The sequence below is a fragment of the Orcinus orca genome, chromosome 1, assembly GCF_937001465.1.
Source record: "Orcinus orca chromosome 1, mOrcOrc1.1, whole genome shotgun sequence".
Lineage (NCBI taxonomy): Eukaryota > Metazoa > Chordata > Mammalia > Artiodactyla > Delphinidae > Orcinus > Orcinus orca.
Genome location: NC_064559.1, coordinates 123,547,298 through 123,564,776, shown reverse-complemented (window position 1 = coordinate 123,564,776; position 17,479 = coordinate 123,547,298). Strand labels below are relative to the sequence as shown.

The window sequence follows — 17,479 nt, the reverse complement described above, 5'->3', positions numbered from 1 at the left end:
GGTTATTTCCAAGTTTTAACAATTATGGATAAAGCTGTCATAAACATCTGTGTACAGGTTTTTGTGTGGACATTAGTTTTCAACTCCTTTGGGTAAGTACCAAGGAGTTCAATTGCTGGATCATATGGTAAGAAATTATTTAGTTTTGTAAGAAACTGCCAAACTCTCTTCCAAAGGGGCTATTCCATCTTGCATTTCCACCAGCAATAAATGAGAGTTCTTGGCATTCTGTATCCTTGCCAGCATTTGGTGGTGTTGGTGTTTTGGATTTTGGCTATTCTAATATGTGCATAGTGGACTGTTAGAATGTTGATTGCAAGGTTTATTATTTAATTTGGGGTTAGCTCTCCATTACTTAAATTTTCTTTTGTGTCTTTTAATGGAGATTTATAATTTTTTCATGTAAATCCTGCATATTTTTGTGAAACTAATTTATATATGTATGCTATTATCAATAACACAATTTCATTTACATTTTCTAAATTATTTTGGAATAATTTGTGTCTGACAGTTATTGATTTTTATATATTTATTTTCTTCTGACTGCCTTACTGAACTCCAATCATAGATGACATGGTATAATCATAAGAATAATTTAATCTCTTCCTATGGAAATTCAAATTTCTTATCTATGTGCCTTCTTGAGAACTCCATCTACACACTCTTCTTTCATGCATCTGGCATGAATTCAGTTCCCTCCATTTTAGCTGCAATCCTCAAATCTGTGTCTGCATTCCCTGCTTCTCTCCAGAACTTGAGACTCATTTATTTATTCATTCAAAAAATATTTATTGAATAGTTATTGTGAACTAGACCCTGTTCCAGATATATCTCTGGGATAGTAAAACAACTAATTCCTAAGAAGGCAAGTTCTACTTAGAACAGCACTGCTGTTTTGTTATTATAATGTTTAAGTTTTGAAAGATAATGGATTTTATTACAAAGAACTTACAGTTTCCCAAATAGTTTATATTTGTAAAATTATGCCCAAACCTCATTTAACCAGCATCCTACAATGCGTTTTGATGCCCTCACTGCTCATTTGATCCTAGAAATCTCTTTTTACATGTTTCAATTTCAAATTTTTGGTAAAGAACTCTAAAATGTAATGCTGTTCTATCAAAAGGATGTATGATGTTAACTGTCATGAGGATTTAATTCAGTGCTCACAAATAAATGTGATAAATCATTTACTCGCATGATTAACCATGCAGATTTTAAGTTGAAGATTAAATTCTATCATCTTTTATATTTTTCCACTGACTTGCTTCGATGGTTCATCTATAGTCAGATGATTAGCTCAACTTCATAACTCTATGAGCATTATTATAGAAATAGCATTGCTAGTAGGAAAAAAAAAAAACCCAAGAGTTTAGGAAGTGAGAGTTCATCTAAGAAGATTCAGATAATAGAAAGACTAGTTGTTTATAAGCTACTTTGGTTATTCTGTAAGGAGAGAAAGAAGACCAAGGCTTAGGTTCCAGATCTACAAGGAATATGATTTGGGGGAAGTTATAGCTCTTTTCTTCAGCTATAAGATGAGAGAAAGTGTACTTGCTCCTCTACTTCAGAGGAATGTTAGGAAGATAAAATAATATATGAAAACCTTATAATCTCGTTGTTATTGCAGAATGTTAGGAAAGGTCACCTAGTACAACCTACTTTTCAGTACAGGGGATCCCATATGCAGTGCTTCTAACAGGGAGATAGATATCTAGTCTCTGCTGTGTATTACCAAAATCAAAGGTTATAAAGAAAGTAAGAAGGGTAATTATTAATATACGGCACTTTAACATATACTTTAATGATAAAAACTAAAATGGAGGAAATCATCTTGACTATCAGTTATTTCTTTATGATGAGATACTTTAAGGGCACATGAAATTTCCTAATGTCGGATCCTCTGGAGACAAAGCCAAATGATATGGAAGATATAAATAACATAATATATTTAAACTGAGTCCTAGTTACTGCACACTTTGAAGGATTTCTTTGCCAAATAAAGAACTCAACATTTTTGATATTTAAAATAACTCTGTTACTTTAGCAAATGTAAAATTTTCTATTCCAATGCAACTCAGCAGAGATAAAAAGTAAAATGATTATAGGGCCTTCCCTGGTGGCACAGTGGTTAAGAATCCACCTGCCGAGGCAGGGGACACGTGTTCGAGCCCTGGTCCGGGAAGATCCCATATGCCGTGGAGCAACTAAGCCCGTGCTCCACAACTACTGAGCCTGCGCTCTAGAGCCCATGAGCCACAACTACTGAGTCCGCATGCTACAACTACTGAAGCTCACACACCTAGAGCCCGTGCTCTGCAACAAGAGAAGCCACAGCAATGAGAAGCCCGTGCACCGCAACGAAGAGTAGCCCCTGCTCGCCGCAACTTGAGAGAAAAGCCCAGGCGCAGCAACAAAGACCCAACGCCGCCAAAAAATAAATTAATTAATTTAAAAAAAAGTAAAAGGATTCTAAAAGCAAAATATTTGCTGTCAGTGGAAGTAAAGTACATCAGGGTTTTGCTTTATATTCCCAAATTGAAAACAAAACAAAACAAAACACCAAACATTCAAAGTACTATCATGTAGAGAAAATGCTTAAAGTGCAAAAAGTATTAATAATGGCAAGGCTAACCTGTTACATATCGACTCTGTGTGTCAGTGAAATGAGAGCATGGAACATGTGCTATTTCCATCATGGAAACTACTTAATAAAAAATGGGAGACATGAGATGCACAGAAGAAAAACTTGTTTTTCTGGTTTCAGCATCACTCTCATCCTTCATAGAGTTAAATAAATAAAATACACAGCCTCTTGGACTTAAATGAGTTTTTCATAGTTTTTATCCTACAACTGAATAAACAAACAAAGGACTGCATTCCAACTAGGTTGTGTCTTTAAAAACATTTATTTTGTATTCCTTAAAATGCTTTTGTGCAGGGAAGACGCCTAATTTAATATACTTGTTCCTATCTCTTGGCTCACATGAAGTACTTCCCCTAGTATTTCCCTTCCTCACTAAAAGTTATCAAATACCATCAGTTATTAGCAAATAGAGCCTAAAATACTGTGTTTTCTTAAAATTATGCACATTTTCTGTATAGCATTTACTAAAAACTATTCTGTGTTCTTAGGAAAAAAGCAATGAATCTTTATCATTTCTTAAAAAGCTCTCAGAGAAATAAACTCCTGGAAGTTTCTTAACTGCCTTTTTGTTTTCAAATGAAATACATCCTGTCTGAAGCAGAAATACTAACCAACTAAAAGCAAGAGCTTCAGGTTGACTGAATTTAAAACTATTTTACATTAAAAAAAAAAAACGGTAGTTCTGAACGTAACAGACGACAGGCTTCAGTATAATAGAAAAACCCCTTCAAGGTGCTGTGGTAAGCCACAATAGCTTTTAAAATACCTGTTAAACAGAAAGTTGTGGCTCAGGCTAGTGGTCAGTGTGTGAGAAATTAGAAATGCTTAGAGTTTCAAATAATCAAATCATAGAATTGGCGAGAACCGGTATTTCTACACGGCAACTCAGTTTGTAGAATTTCAGAGTTGTATGGTGAAAGAAATATACTTTAATAGTCACTTTAAAGAAATTGTGAATCTATATACTTTGGAGTAGGGAACTTAAATTGCATAAGGTTTAGTCCCCTTGGTGCTAGTTCCCTGAAAATGAGACAACCATCACTATCGAGAAGGCCCAGAGCTGTTTCCCTCCCTGCAGGATGGAGCAGCTGCTGTTCCCTCACTTCCTTCCAGGCCTCAAGTTGTCACTGACTTGTTAAGGTAGAACTTTTTCCATCAGTGGAAGAAGTAGCAGCAATAGCAGAACTGCGTTTTATTTTTTGGTATTAACTTACTTATCAACCAACCAGTGACAAATAAGTATTTTTATGATTACCACTGCAGAGAAAAATAGAGCAATGGCAACCACAGGTTAAGAAAAGCTCTCTTGGGCTTTCCTGCTGGTGCAGTGGTTGAGAGTCTGCCTGCCAATGTAGGGGAGATGGGTTCGAGCCCTGGTCTGGGAAGATCCCACATGCCACGGAGCGGCTGGGCCCGTGAGCCATGGCCACTGAGCCTGTGCGTCTGGAACCTGTGTTCCGCAACAAGAGAGGGCGCGACAGTGAGAGGCCCGCGCACCGCGATAAAGAGTGGCCCCCGCTTGCTGCAACTAGAGAAAGCCCTCGCACAGAAACGAAGACTCAATACAGCCAAAAATAAATAAATAAAATTAAAAAAAAAAAAAAAGAAAAGCTCTATAGAAGAAAACAGGACAGAGTAGACTGGTGCCACCATTGTTGTCCCCACCAGAAACCTGGGCGACAGTCATGCTTAGTTCCTTCCTCTCCTGACTCCTCACATCCAGATGGTCACCAGTCCGCAAATTATTCCTAGTCAGTATTTCCTGAATGTAACCACTCTTTTCTTTCCCTGCTTCCCTGGCATCAATTAGGCCACCATTATAACTCACCTGGCATTTTGTAACAGCCTCCTTCCTGGCTGGCACTCCTTTTGCCTCCTGCAGTCCATTCTCCATGTGACAACTAAAATGATCTTTCTAATAATCTTTCACTAATTTCCCATTGGTATCAGGATGAAGTTAGAACTTCCTCATGTGGCCAAAAGGCCCTTCCTGATCTGAACCTTTCCCCCCAAATACTTCTGCAGCTTCACCTCTTTATGAATTCTGAAATTTCAATTCTCTGAACAAGTGATGTTCTTACCTCTGGATCTTTGCACATTCCCTGCATGATCTGACTCCTGCTTGTCTCCCCAGGGTCATCTCATACCTCTGTCCCATCACTCCACATTGGTCTTGAAGGCACCAAACCTGTTCTAACTCTAACAGCTCTAACAGCTGTTTGTGTTTTCTCTGGCTTGAATACTCCTCCTCAGCTATCAGGTATATCTGTATGACTTCAACCTGTTACACTCAATAGCTGTATGGAAAAGAAAAATGAGAGAGAGTACATACATACTTTAATCAAATCTTGAAATACAGATTCAGGAGTTTGAAATTCTAAGAAACCACTGTGGAAAACTAATATATAGAACACTAAAAAGGAATCAATAGAGTGACTCTTCTTGAACAGCATTCCAACAGCTGAGAGGCTGAGACAGAATCTAGACAGGTTCTTCAGGTAGTGCTAGTAGTTGTGAAAAATTTCCACGTGATGAATTGCTTATACTGCACTATAAGATAGCTCATGGTCCCTGAACTGTGGATGTTTCTAGACCAGTGAGGGAAGCAGAGATGTGCACAACCAGCTGGGAGGTCTGTTCAGTAGCAGCCACTGATTATTGAGCTTCTATCCTGTGTCATGTTCCCCTGCATTATCTCCAGACCTGTATTTCTAACCACATATTGTAAATCACTAGTTGGGTGCCAAGTAGGAACCTCAGAAAACTCTACCTATCTAGAACAGAATTTGTCATCTTTCCCACAAAATCTGCTGCTTTTCCAATGTTCTATCTCCCAGTTAACGGCAACACCATCCACTCAGATACACAAGTGAGAGATCCAGATGTTCCTTTATACCTTACACTCTTACCATCCACATGCAGCCTGTCACCCTCTCCTGTCAATATTACTTTCTTAATTTCTTATTAATGCTGAAATCTGTTTAATTCTCTTTCTCCTCACTGCCTCTACTTCAATGAAAGTTACACTTGTTTCTGAATAATAACAGGTCCCTAACGGATTTCACTCCCTCCAATCTTACTTCATCCTCATTCATTCTCCATATTGCAGCCAGAGGGATATTCTTCTGTTTAAGACCCTATAGTGATTCTTCAGAGCACTCAGGATAAAGCATGTGATGGACATTTGTTGAATGAATTATCTTCTCTAATCTTCAGAATAACATTAGGTGGGACATTATTTTTATTTTTCAGTTAAGTACACTAAGGCTAAAGGGAGGAGCTCACCCCCTAGTCAAATGGCTATAGGTTTGTCTGGATCCTGAGGCTGTACTGTTTCTAGGTCACACTGCCTATGCTTTCTTTTCATGTAGGCAGTGAAGACTGCTGGTTACATAGTGTAATTCTGACAGTCATACACAAGTAAACAATCTCTGGTTCCCATGACATTGTAGTAATTACTTTACAGATTATCTTGTACTTCAGTAAAAGTATGATTAACCAGAACTTCAATTAAGTAGATTTTATTTTAAGAGCATGCAGAGGAAAGACATTGTAAACTTTCAGGCAAAATTGCCATATTACCAAAAACAAGCTGATTGATAGGATTTTTTAAGAGCACATTCCACGGTATAACTTGGAATCTTTACACATTGAACCCTGTTATCTATACTTCTTCTATAGCCTGTAGAAAGACCATCAAATAAAGCTTTTACCCAGAACAGTACCCGGCACATAGTTGATGTTCAATAAATATTTGTCAAATGAATGAATTAATAAAGGAAAAAGGTAAAACCCTCAGCATTCTACGATCCTGAATCATTTACTTATGGTTGTCATATTCTTCCTACTAAGGGAAGATAGTAAACTCGTATTTTTCAGCCAAGTTTTCCACTACAGAGATCAAAACAAAAAGTTTTCTTTTTTCTCATTAAACTAGAAAATTCATTCAATCGGAACAATTTATTTCCCAAATATACTGGTAAAAAACACATGTGATTCAAGTTTTTAAACTTTCTACCAACGCTTAATATATATATTTCTATTTATATTTTTTAAACTATGAATTCAGCTATATTGAGGAAGAAGATTGGCATAATTGGTTGAAATGAAAGTTTGGGATTTATTTGCAGATTTAAAATATCAGAGTTATCCCAATCTACATTAATATTTCAGATTCCCTTTTGGTCATCTTTTCCCTAATTCCCTCCACACTTTTACACTGTTGAGTTACCTAACGCATGGTAATTTTAACGAAAGTTAACTTAAGGTTATAGTTGTCATATCAAAACAAAAGTAAAATATCCTGATTTTCTGGGTGAAATGTATAATAGATAATTCTTGATTATTCAGGAAAAAGATATCACTCAATTTGCTCATATCACATACTACAATTCTAGGTCTTTTTTTAATAATGAAAAATTACACTTATAACATTGTCTTCAATATTTTAACACATAAAGGTCTAATATGAAGAATTTTAAGAGGTACAACTTAAAGAAATTAAATCTTATCTCTTAAAAAAAAATCAGATTTTTTTTTGTATTACTGGTTGTGATGTCTGATCTGATTTCAGGTCAAGCTGTAAATAGGCCAGAAAATTAGGGGGAAACTGAGCTTGAGTTCCCATTGTAGTGAAATTATAATTTGGTTATGATACATTGACAGTTTGTAGCATTACTAGTTATATATTCCCTGTTTATGAACATATATCTAATATGTCACTGCTTCTGAGAGAATCTGTGTGGGAAATTTATTGTATCACCAATACCAAGTTTTTGATGGAAATTAATCCCATTCTGAGGCCTGGTGAAATTATTTTAGGACGGAGTTTGGATACTTTAATAAAAAGCATAATATTGGCAAATTTGGAAAATCTAGGGGTGGAGGTGATGATTAGATCAATATTAGATTTTTTTTTAAAGGCTGTAGAGTTTTCAGACCCTTTTTGACAGGACACATACTTCTGGGGACTGTGATTACATCTGTTCTGGACATTGGCCTTGACTGGGGAAGCACAATGTCATACTTTGTTCTGTTTGGAGGATCCCTCTCTTCTTTGATTCTTGAATCACAGGCAGATCAACCACAATTAGCCTGGTGTAGAAGCACATCTTCACAGCAGTTTTTAAGAGGAGGAAGTGCTGTATATCTATGCAAATTTGCTTCTCTGTGTGTGGTGGCACTCTGTGTGGAAGAATCCATCTAGGGCTGCTTTCCTCTCTGGGTCTCTGAGGGTCAGGCTTCCTTCCTGCAGTAAAGTGGGGGTGGGAATCTCTCTGAAACCACTCTATTTTCCTGCCTTTTTTTTTTCACTCCTAGTGAGATACACAGCAGTAGATCAAACTCATTCTCTTAGTTGACGTGTTCTGTGTCTGACTTCAGTGTTTTTTTGTAGTCTTCAAGTGAATTGTGCACAAAACTCACAGCAGCTGCCTGTAGCAGATAACAGCAAAGGGCAGGGTAATAGAATGGTGTGGTCAGTCCTTCCCTTCCTAAGCTGCAGTCTTCTCCTTTGAGGTACCCCTGAGTTCTTAACTGCTAGAGTTCAAGGAAATCTGACCATCTTTTGATTTCAGTAGAAAAACAAATTTGGTTTGAAATTCAAAGTACCCATGTAATCATTTATAGAAAAAAAAAATCTCTAAACTTCTGTTCTAGAAAGTAAAGCAGTGAAGAGGTAGGAAATCCCCTAAACGGTTTTATTTAGAAAAAAAAAAAATCATACCTATGCTACCTCTATGGTGAGAAGTAAAAATCATAATGCAGGAGAAGAACTTGGTGAACATACTTTAATTAGATTATTAATGTTCACAGCATCAAGTACAAGAGCACTAGACATAACCTGCTTGACTTATAATCACTACTGCGCACTTAAATGACTTTCATAGACCATGCTGCTTCTCCTCAGGTGGCTTAGTGGTTGCTGTGGATCATGATCCCCACCCTTTTAGATCAGATAAGGCTAAAATGTGATGATGAAGGGAGGGGGAAAAACCCTTATATTTATAAGCCAGTGCTTATAAAGATATATAAGACATCAAACATCTAAAATGAAAATCTATTTATCAGAGTCTTTAATAAGTTTGCCACAATATTTTAAGCAATACTATTGCTTATCAAGTTGCCGCTCATGGGGCTAAAATCTTCTGAAGCACTTACGTTAATAGAAGACTTAATTGATTTTTCTCATGCTTACATTTGAGTTTTTAAGACAACATGAGCTTCAGGTAAATGTTTTTGTCTGTCATTCCGCACACATCAACAAGACTTTACTTCTATTGTTAAGTTCCTGCTGTAAGGAAAGTCTGAAGCTATCACTGGCAGCAGGTCTTTTGGTTCTACCTTTAAGGGTCTCTAGAGTCAGACATAGAGAATGGACTTCAGGACACAGGGAGGGGGAAGGGTAAGCTGGGACGAAGTGAGAGAGTGGCATGGACTTATATATACTACCAAACGTAAAACAGATAGTTGTGGGAAGCAGCCGCATAGCACAGGGAGATCAGCTCATGCTTTGTGACCACCTAGAGGGGTGGGCTAGGGAGGGAGAGAGGGAGATGCAAGAGGGAGGAGATATGGGGATATATGTATATGTATAGCTGGTTCACTTTGTTATAAAGCAGAAACTAACACACCATTGTAAAGCAATTATACTCCAATAAAGATGTTAACAAAATGATACAACAGGATTATTATATTTGAAAAAATGTAAAATAAATGTAAAATAAAATAAAATAAAAGCTGCCTTGGGGGTCATGTGAACTCAAAATAAAGCTCAACTTATAAACAAGCCCCATATGATCTGTATATTTTCATCTGATTGCTGGTATGCAGTTTACATATATTAAAATGTTTGTATCTTTAAAAAAATAGTCTCTAGGGTATACCCTCTTTTCCGTCCTCACCAATGCCGTATGACAAGCCTTTATAGCCATTTCCTTATACTCATCTAGGAAAACTTCTAACTGATCTGATCACCTCCTGTCTGCTCTCTACACTCCTGCTAGAGTTATCTTTTTAAATGCAGCACAGATAATTTCACTTTTCTGCTTAGAAACATTCAATGGTTCATAGCTCACCAGTGGTTTAGTGGTGTGACCAGATATTGATAACAACAACCTTTGGGGTATCTAGGTGGGAGGAAGTAGCCAGAACCTCAGCTCATTGCCTCCACCTCAAGCAGCTTCTTCTGGTGACTCCAGTGTACTATTCAAATATTACCATTTTTTATTTGAGCTTCTACTTAAAAAGTTTGGAAGCACTGCCTTAAAGCAAGCGTTCTGACTCTGGACACATGAGAACATGGACCCAGGTTTACTAGATCTCTTACTTTTTCAAGAGCAGCTGGAAACCCAGATTTCTATGGTAACTTTTTGGTATTGCAGCAAGAAGGATCATGGTTCATGCCCAGTGTGGTATGCCTGTGAGGCATAAAACAGACTTTCATGTAGTTAAGTCAGATATTAGCAAAGGGTGAAAAACATAGGCTAATTTTCTCTCTCTCTGATTTTCAGTGTTAGTTGAGTGTCAGGATTTCTGGCAACCGCAGAGGTTCCTGTACAGGAGTTATCATGATAGAAACCTGCTAGGTTCTTTTCATTCTTGGCCATTTTTCTCTTCAGCCTATCATAATTAACACCACTGCCAGAATAAGAAGATCCAGGAAACCAGAGCCTGGACAAATTAGTAGTCTGGGACAAATAATTTGGATCATGTCGACTGCAGAAAAACTGTGTCTAAATAAGGAGATCACTAGAGTGATTCCTTTAGTCTTTTACTAATGGCTTATGAGAAGAAAGACCTGGAAAAATATGGGCTCAGGAAATATTTGCTGAATACATTAATGAATGAATGAGCAAATTCATATATCTATGAAAAATTTTAGAAGAAGCTTCAGTGTCTTTTCAATGCATATTTTCTTTAATTCGGTATCATGAAGATGTTCAATAAATGTATTGTGACGAGAAGTTTTATTTCAAATTACTTCAGATAACTTTTTTTTTTTTTGCGGTACTCGGGCCTCTCACCACTGTGGCCTCTCCCGCCGTGGAGCACAGGCTCTGGACGCGCAGGCCCAGCGGCCATGGCTCACAGGCCCAGACGCTCCACGGCATGTGGGATCTTCCTGGACCGGGGCACGAACCCGTGTCCCCTGCATCGGCAGGCGGACTCTCAACCACTGCGCCACAAGAGAAGCCCCAGAGAAATGTTTTTATACATCACTTTTTATCAGCTGAAGTTAAAAGTGAACTATTCATAATTTTCATGCTTCAAAGGACACTATCAAGAGATTGAAAAGGTAGGGACTCCCCTGCAGTCCAGTGGTTAAGACTCCCCGCTTCCACTGCACGGGGCACGGGTTCCATTCTGCATGCCACCCAGCGTGCCCACAAACAAATAAAATAAAAATAAAAATAAATAAAGAGAGAGAGAGAGAGAGAGATTGAAAAGGTAACCCACAGAATGAGGAAAGTATTTGCAAATCATATATCTGATAAGGGATTAATATCCAGAATACATAAAGGACTCCTACAACTCCTACAACAACCAACAAAAAAAACAAACAAGCTGATTTTAAAATGGGCAAAGGACTTGAATAATTTCCCCAAAGATAATGTATAAATGGCCAATAAGCACATGAAAAGATGCTCAGCATCACTAATCATTAGCGAAACAAATTAAAATCATAAGATACCACTTCACACCCATTAGGATGATTATTATTAAAATAAACAAATAGAAAATAACGGGTGTTGTCAAAGATGTAATGAAGTTGAAACCCTGTGCATTGCTGGTGGGACTATAATATTGTACAACTGCTATAGAGAACAGTATGGTGGTTCCTCAAAAAATTAAGCATAGAATTATCATGGTGCAGTAATTCTAATTATAGAGATATAGCCAAAAGAATTGACAGCAAGGATTAGAACAAATATTTGTACACTCAGTTCTTAGCAGCATTGTTCACAATACACTATATATATATATATATATATATATATATATATGAATATTACTTCAGCCTTAAAAGGGAAAGAAATTCTGATACATGCTACAATATGGGTGAACCTTGAAGACGTTATGTTAAGTGAAATAAGCCAGACACAAAAGGACAAATATTGTATAATTCTAATTATCTGAGGAATTTAGAAAAATCCAATTCATAGAGACCGAAAGCAGAATGAAGATTACCAGGTATTAGGGGACTGGAGAGTAGGAAGTTATTGTTTAATGGGTATAGAGTTTCAATTTGGGATGTTGAAAAAGTTCTGGAGATGGACAGTGGTGATGGTTACACAATTAATGTGAATGTACTTACTACCACTGAACTGTACATCTTAAAATGGTTAAAATGGTAAATTTTATGTTATGTATATTTTACCACAATTTTTAAAAAGCAAATTATTCATAATTGTGATCTTTATTTCTGGTCTACGTAGGGGTTTTGGTCAGGCTCCTTTGTGTGTTTACCCTAGTTCCTCCTAAATCAAGCGTTCTACTCTCCACATATATGTACACACATAAGAATGTGTGTGTGTGTGTGTGTGTGTGTGACAGAGAAGGTGTTAACAATAAATAGCTCAAAATTGAAGTGGGTAGGGCAAGTTAGTATTGATATTCATCTCTGCAATCTAAAAACTTGTCTTTAGAGAGTCTTGTTGCTCCAAGGATGCTTAGTTCTAGCACTAGATGTTTTATTTTTATTTATATATGTATTTTTAGATGATACTGAGCACTTTTCTTATGTTTATTGGCCAGTTGCATTTGTTCTTTTTTAAATTTTTGTTTTTATTGAGCTATAGTTGACATATAACATTATATTAGTTTCAGGTGTACAGTATGATGAAATATATTTAATGTATATATTGTGCATATCATGCATATATTGTGAAATGACCACCACAATAAGTCTAGTTCACATCCATCACCATACAATATTTTTAAATCTTGTGATGAGGACTTTTATGATCTACTCTCTTAGCAACTTTCAAATATGCAATACAGCATTATTAACTATAGTCCCCATGCTGCACATTACATCCCCATGACTTATTTATTATATAACTGGAAATTTGTACCTTTGACCCCCTTCATGTATTTTGCCCACCATCGCCCACTGCCTGTGGCAACCACCAATCATCTGTTCTCTGAATCTATGAGCTTGGGGGGTTTTTTTGTTTGTTTGTTTTGGTGTTTTAGATTCTACATATAAGTGATATAACACGGAATTTCTCTTTGATGACTTATTTGACTTAGCATAATACCCTCAAGGTCCATTTATGTTGTCACAAATGGGAAGATTTACTTCCTATTATGGCTGAATTATATTCCATTGTGTGTGTGTATATATGTATATATATTATATATATATATATATATAATATATATACTTTATCCCTCATTTTCTTTATCCACTTATCCATTGATGGAAACTTAGATTATCATATCTTGTCTATTATAAATAATGCTGCAGTGAACATGGGGGTGCATGTCTTTTTGAGTTAGTATTTTCATTTTCTTTGTTTTCTTCAGATAAATAACCAAAAGTGGAATTGCTGGACCTTACGGTAGTTATGTTTTAAATTTTTTGAGGAACCTTCGTACCGTTTTCCAAAGTGGCTGCACCAATTTACATTCTTACCAACAGTGCACAAGTGTTTCTTTTTCTCCACATTCTCTCCAACACTTCTTACTTCTTATCTTTTTGATAATAGCCATTCTAACAAATGTGAGGTGATATCTCATTGTGGTTTTGATTTGCATTACCCTGCTGATTACTGATATTGAGCATTTTTTCATGTACCTGTTGACCATCTGTATGTCTTCTTTGGAACAATGTCTATTCAGATCCTCTGTCCATTTTTTAAAATAGAGTTGTTTCTTTGCTATTGAGCTGTATGAGTTCTTTATATATTTTAGATATTAACTCATCAAAAATTTGATTTGCAAATATTTTCTCCCATTCAGTAGATTGCCTTTTCATTTTGTTGATAGTTTTTTTTGCTGTGCAGAAGCTTTTTAGTTTGATATAGTCGCACTTATTTATTTTAGCTTTTGTTGCCTTGCTTTTGGAATTAGGTTCAAAAAAATCATCACCAAGGTTGATGTCAAGGATCTTACTGCCTATGTTTTTAAATATTGATGTCATGTGGCAATTCCCATGGCATAGACATTGTGTATCAGGATTTGTTCCTCACAGAAAAAATAATGCTTCTCGCTTTCAGAAGAATATGAGAAAAAAAGCATGATGTCCACCTCTCTTTTCCAACCATATTGTCATCACTCCACTTAAGTCCCATATAAACTCACACCTAAACTATTAACGTTAGTTTCCTTTCTATACTTTTAACTCATCTCATTCAGTGTATACTGTACTATTCTACCATATTGATTTTCTAAAATAACACCTTTTCTTAGTAGGTGACTTTACTTCCTATTTCACAAAGATTATATCAAGCATGAATGCTCTTAAGTTCCTGCCCTTCCCCCCACTTCTACAAACACAACTGCAAATGCTGTAACCTTACCTCTTTTCTCTGTTCTAAAAGGAGAGGTTACGAACCCTGATCCTAACCCAGCTGCTTGTGCTCTGGATCTCATTCTCTCCCACCTCCTCTGGGACCTGGATCCATCAGCTGCCTCTTTTCTGTCCCGTGTCTTTAACCTCTTCCTTTCCTTTAGCTCCTTACCTTTAGCCTATAAACAGGCTCAGCTTTATCTCAGCATAAAAAAAAAAAACAAAGTGCATTTCTCAAGCTGCCACCCTGAATTTCTCCTCTTCACTCCCGAGCTTCTTGAAAACCTGTGCTCTGTTCGCTTTGTCCACTTCTTTCCCCCACCTGTCTCTATGAAACTGCTCTGTGAATGTTACCTGTGGTTGTTTAGGTACTAAATCCAATCGGCAGTTTTCATTATTTATTTACCCTATCTGTCTTCAGCTTTGACAGTTTGGGCCAAAATCTTTTTTTACCTGGTTTCAGTGGAATCATTCTTGTAACTCTAAAATCATTCCTTCTTACTCTTCCTCTGTCCACCCTCAGCTACTGGTGTGTCCCACTGATCTGTCCTTTGTGGTCCCTTCTCAGCCTACACGTTGATGAAGTCTGCAGGCTGATGGCATCACTGTAAGCTGAAAACTCCAAAATTCTCCCTTTTCCTCAGCTTTTTCCTGTTTGCTAGACTCAGCTGTGTACTGAACATGTCCACTTGGATGTGCAGCATATTTTATTATAATTCCCTGTTTTCCATATCTTGGTAAATAGTACTACCGTCTATCAATTGTCCATGTCAGAAATGTGGAAAAGATTCTTTTCTTGCCTTTCTATATACCTAATCCAATTAGGCACGAAGTCCTGTGTATTTTACTAAAGTATGTCTATACGCCTAGTTCTCTTATTCATCTATCCTGCCTGGTTCTTTAGCTGTTTAACTAATGGTTCTTTAGCTACATGGCACCATATTAACAGTCCTATAACATACTCCTTTGTGTTATAAAACTGTTGTAGTGAGTTTCAGATCTTTTGTAAAAACATCTAGAAATTTAGGCCAAAACTTTATTTTATGAAAAATTAAAATATGACAACATGACACCACCTCACACAATAACACTTGTTATTTTCTGGTTTTTTGATAATAGCCATCTATTATCAAAAAAACAGAAAAAATAAGTGTTGGCAAAGATGAAGAGAAACTGGAACTCCTTGTGCAGTATTGGTGGACACATAAAATGGTACAACTGCTGTGGAAAACTTCACAGCATTTCCTCAAAAAATTAAACATAGAATTACCATATGACCCAGCGATTCCATTTCTAAGTGTATATACAAAAGAATTGAAAGCAGGGACTAGAACAAATATTTGTACATCCATATTCATAGCAGTATTATTCACAGTAGCCAAAAAGTGGAAACAACCTAAATGTCCATTGACAGGTGAATGGATACACTCTCAATGGAATATTACTCAGACTTAAAAGTGAATGAAATTCTGACACATGGTATGACATGCATAAACTTTGAAGGCATGATGATAAGTGAAATAAACCGGATACAAAAGGGTAAATTGTATGATTCCACTTGTATGAGGTATCTGGAATAGTGCAATTCAGAGAGACAGAAAATAGAATGGTGGTTGTCAGGGGCTGGGAAGACGGATAGTACGGAAGTTACTATTTAATGGGTATTGATTTTCAATTTCAGATAATGAAAAGGTTCTGAAGATGTATAATGGTGATGGTTGCATAATAATATGAATGTACTTAATGCTACTGAACTATACATTTAAAAACAGTTAAAATGGTTAAATTTTGTTGTACATATTTTACTACTGTTTTATTCAACTCAGCCTGCTATAACAAAAATACCATAGAATGGTTGGCTTAAACAATAAATATTTATTTCTCACAGTTCTGGAAGCTAGGATGTCCAAGATCAAGGTGCCAGCAGATATGGTGTCTGGTGAAGTCCTACTTTCTGGCTAGTAGACAGTTGCCTTCTTGCTGTATGGTCACATGGCTGAAAGATCATCTCTCTCTCTTCTTATAAAAGACACTAATTCCATTCACGAGAACTCCAGCCTCATGACCTAATTATCTCTCCAAAGCCCCACCTCTAAGTACTATCACAGTGGGAATTTAGGTTTCAACATATGAATTTGGGGGGACACAAACATTCAGTCCATGGCAACCATTTAAAATTAGAATATATTTATCAGAATTTTTAAAATTTTCATTCTTGATATGTCTTTCTTTAGAGTTCTAGGAGTATATACTTTGTTCTTAATGATAGAAGGGGTATGAACTAAGTGAAGCAAGTGATTTCTTGAAGAAGGGTACAAGGCAGTGGTTCTGAGGGACAATCAGAGATGTCAAAAGTCACTTTGAAATTCCTGGGTGAAAAGAAATAGAAAACATCTACAGACCTGAGGGTGATCCTTCTGTAGGCTCTGTTCCTCCAGTGACTGCAAAGATGCCTTCCTCCCTCCCCTATCCCTCCAGAGTGTGTGTTTCACAGCTTGAACAGGACCTGTCCTACTTCTGTTAAAGCAAACAGTGCTCTCCAAAACAAAATAGAACTACACTTAGCAAAAAAAAAAGTTTAAAAATACTTGCACATTTGCAGTAATGATGAAGCAATCTGAACGCTGAATAAAAGAGAAAGGCAACTGAACTCCCAAAACCTTTGGGAGCTCTAACAGGAAAATATGCGTATCATTGTTAAGTGCCAAAGTAAATACAGCATGCAAACCCCAAACTACTTATTTGTGTGGTTTCCATAGTGTCAACATATATGCACAGTTGGTCTGGCTGCACTGAGAGCCATTAAAGGTCATGGAAGTAAAAACAAAAGTCAGACTGTCTGTGTGAAACTTCGGCAAGCAAAATTCCAGGTTTCCTCCACATTTTCTCAGTTCTAGAGAAGTGAGCAAGAGGTGGCAGTAATGTTCTTTTTCTCTCCCTCTCTCTCCCTCTCTCCTCCAGTCCCACCACCCCCCGGCCACCCCCCCACCCCCGCCCCATGAATTACAGCATTATTTTCTTTTGAGCCCCAGGAACTGAAATTCAAATTTACAGTGAAAGGTACCAAGGAAAGAGATGACCTGTTCCTTTGAATATACATTTATTTTCATGTTTGATTACACCATAGTTAAAATGAGAAATGTTTTCTTTAAAAATGACAGGCTTTGGGGGGAAAAAATAGGCACTTTCTTCAAAATTGCCTCTTACTTGTCAAATCAAAATAGCTTCAGGTAAGTGAATAACAGAGGAATACCTGCTGTAGCAACACAGCATCAAGATGACAGGGATAGCACATCACACAGTTTTCCCTGGTTGTG

At 36.8% G+C, this 17,479-nt stretch overlaps 1 long non-coding RNA gene across 1 annotated transcript in view; it reads right to left on the bottom strand.

Moving 5' to 3' along the window:
• The window catches only part of LOC125964111 (uncharacterized), a 44,338-nt gene extending 27,631 nt beyond the window's left edge, over nucleotides 1–16,707 (bottom strand). Inside the window, exon 1 of the long non-coding RNA XR_007476798.1 lies at nucleotides 16,565–16,707. This is a non-coding gene — a long non-coding RNA (uncharacterized LOC125964111). The remainder of the gene's footprint in view (nucleotides 1–16,564) is intronic.
• Between the last annotated feature and the right edge of the window lie 772 nt (nucleotides 16,708–17,479).